This window comes from Ailuropoda melanoleuca, chromosome 9 (assembly GCF_002007445.2).
Source record: "Ailuropoda melanoleuca isolate Jingjing chromosome 9, ASM200744v2, whole genome shotgun sequence".
NCBI classification, from domain to species: Eukaryota; Metazoa; Chordata; class Mammalia; order Carnivora; family Ursidae; genus Ailuropoda; species Ailuropoda melanoleuca.
In genome coordinates, this window is record NC_048226.1 from 55,643,639 (window position 1) to 55,646,797 (window position 3,159).

Genomic DNA, 3,159 nt, shown 5'->3' on the forward strand with positions numbered 1-3,159 from the left:
TAAGAAACAAAACAGAGGATAGTAGGGGAAGAGAAAGAAAAAGTAACAAGACGAAACCAGAGAGGGAGACAAACCATAAGAGACTCTTAATCATAGGGGACAAACTGAGGGTTGCTGGAGGGGAGGTAAGTGGGGGGATGGGGTAACTGGATGATGGACATTTAAGAGGGCACCTGATGTAATGAGCACTGGGTATTATATGCACCTGATGAATCACTGACCTCTCCCTCTGAAACTAATAATACACTATATGTTAATTAATTGAATTTAAATAAAAAATAAAATGAAATTCCTTCATTACAGGGGCACCCGGGTGACTCAATGGGTTAAGTGTCTGCCTTTGGCTCAGGTTGTGATCCCAGGGTTCTGGGATCAAACCCCTTCACCCCCCCTTGGGCTCCCTGCTCAGCGGGGTGTCTGCCTCTCCCACTCCCTCTGCCCTTCCTCCTGGTGGTGCATGCTCTCTCTCTCTCTCAAATAAGCAAGTAAATAAAATTTTTAAAATAATAAAATTCCTTCTATGCATAAACAATAACAATAAGATAATTGTTGGCCTTGCTTGGTATAAAGATTTTATTAAACACTTTATCTGGACCAAAACAGACATTTTTCCAAAGAAGATGTACAAATGGCAACAGATTCATGAAAAGATGCTCAACATCACTAATCCTCAGGAAAATGCAGATCAAAAATGAGATACAACTTCACACCATTTAGAATGGTTAGTATCAAAAAGACAAGAAATAACAAGTGTTGTCGAGGGTGTGGAGGAAAGGGAGCTGTTGCGTACCGTTGGTGGGAATGTGAATTGGTGCAGCCGCTATGGAAAACAGTATGAAGATTCCTTAAAAAATGTATGATCCAGCAATTCTACTTCAGGTATTTACCTGAAGAAAACAAAAGCAGTAGTTTGAAAAGAGGTATATATATATATATATATTCCTATTTACTGAAGCATTATTTACAATAGCCAAGACACGAAACATTCTAAGTGTCCATCAATAGATGAATGGATAAAGAAAATATGGGAGATACACATAATTAAATATTACGCAGCCATAAAAAAGAATGAAATCTTGCCATTTGTGACAGCATGGTAGACCTAGAGGGTAAATACTGAGTGAAATAAGTTAGACAAAGAAAGACAAATACTATACGATTTCACTTATTGTGGAATTTAAAAAACAAAGCAAATGGACAAACCAAACCAAACAGAAACAACTCATAACTACAGAGAACAAACCAGTGGTTGCTGGTGTCAAGGGATAGGGGAAAGGATGGCTGAAGAAGGCTAAGGGGATTAAGAGGTATGCACTTCCAGTTATAAAATAAATAAATCACAGGCATGAAAAGTACAGCATAGGCGATATAGTCACTAATAGCGTAATAGCTTTGTACGGGGACAGATGGTAGCTAGACTTACACGGTGATCATTTCATAATGTCAATAAATGTCCAATCACTATGTTGTACACCCAAAACCAATATTATATTGTATGTCAACCATACTAAAATAAAGAATCACTTTATCTGTATTACTACTATACCAATAACATGAAATGTAGCAACCTTTGGTAGCAACCTTTAACTCCACATCAGAAAAAGAGAGATTATAATGATTTGACGAATTGAAACAAAGATCATAGTTTACTGATACAAATAATTATGCTTCAATAAGAAGTAGAAAACACCTCCATGAACCACAAACTATAGCACCACAGTCTCACAGTAAAGTGGAAAATTGACTCCAGACGTCCCAAATCTGCAGGCTTTCTGATCAACACTGACATATTTGAGCTCAGAGTCTAAGTGCATTTGCTTTGCTGTTTGCTTGGATTTTCCGAACTATCTCAGTTCTTGATTCCACATTGCTATTGTGTGGATCAAATGATCCCTGCTCATAAAAATACGCTGGGGAGTGACTCCCCTGGCGTCCAGGTTATGAGTGTGGTCAGTCATTCCACATGCCTTGGGGATGAGCTATCTTTACCATGATGAGAGATTTCCTTTTCGAGTTTAGTAATCCCCAAATACAAAATACTAGCATCAATAAAAGTCAAAGTAATTAAGGAAATGTATATTGCAACCTTGTTCAAGATAGCACTGAAATTAGGCTTATGTCTCTTTGCTGTCTTTTTTATAAATAAAATTATTACTGACCCAGAACAAAGAAGAAATTTACAACATACTCTTAGAGTTATAAATTTCTACTACGCGGACTTCTTCAATGTAAACCATAACCAGACCTTTAAAAATTTACCTCCTACATGTGTGCATTGGATATGTCAGGTCTATTCTCCTTTTGCATGGATCATCACATTATAAAACAACTTGGAAGGGGGAGAAAAAAATACAAGCAATTCTGGAAGCCTTTCCTCTTCCTTTTCTTCTAATCTTTCATTATGTCTTGGAGATTGAGTCCCTTCGTTTTAAACAATATGACTCACTTTATGTTTGTGGCCTTCCAACACTCCAGAATATTCTCGACATTTCGTGAGCAGAGGTACAGCTCACACAATAGAGGTAAGTCAGTCCCAGGCTCCAATCTGGGATGCAGACCGCTCCCAGATTCCCAGAGCTCTCTGAGAGATCTAGCCCTCAGCGTCCTGCGGACCAAAGGAAACCGCTCGTTTGGGAAATGCTGCCTGGTGCCGTTCCAAGAGCAGGATATTGTCAATCCCTTTAAGGATAGCGGAGTTAATAGAATTTGCCCTCCCAGCCTCTTTCTTCCCATCCTCTGCTCCTAAGATTTTACAAGTTGCCTGCAAGGGAGTCAAACACGGGTCAGGCAAACAGACGTGTTCTTTCCAGCTACCGTAATCGGATCGCTGGAGCGAAATAAACTCGTAGAAGCGTCCAGAGACCGCAGCCAGACAACCAGCCTGCGGTAAAAGCAACTTCGAAGTGAGGCTGCAAGCGCCGCCGGGCTGCAGATTTTAGTTGGTGGCTAAGCACAGTTACGATCCCCCATCTCCCGCAAAAACAACAACGGAAAGCCTGGAAGAGGGAGGGAGGATGAGGCAAGAGTCGCCCGCATTTTTGCACGTCGGCGCCGCTCGTTAGAAAGCCCTGCAGCTTTGAGAGGCAGGCGGGAGGGAGAGGTAGAAAAGCCAGGAGCCGACGTTTCAGAGAGAGGGTAGGGAGGGGGTGGGGGCCTCCT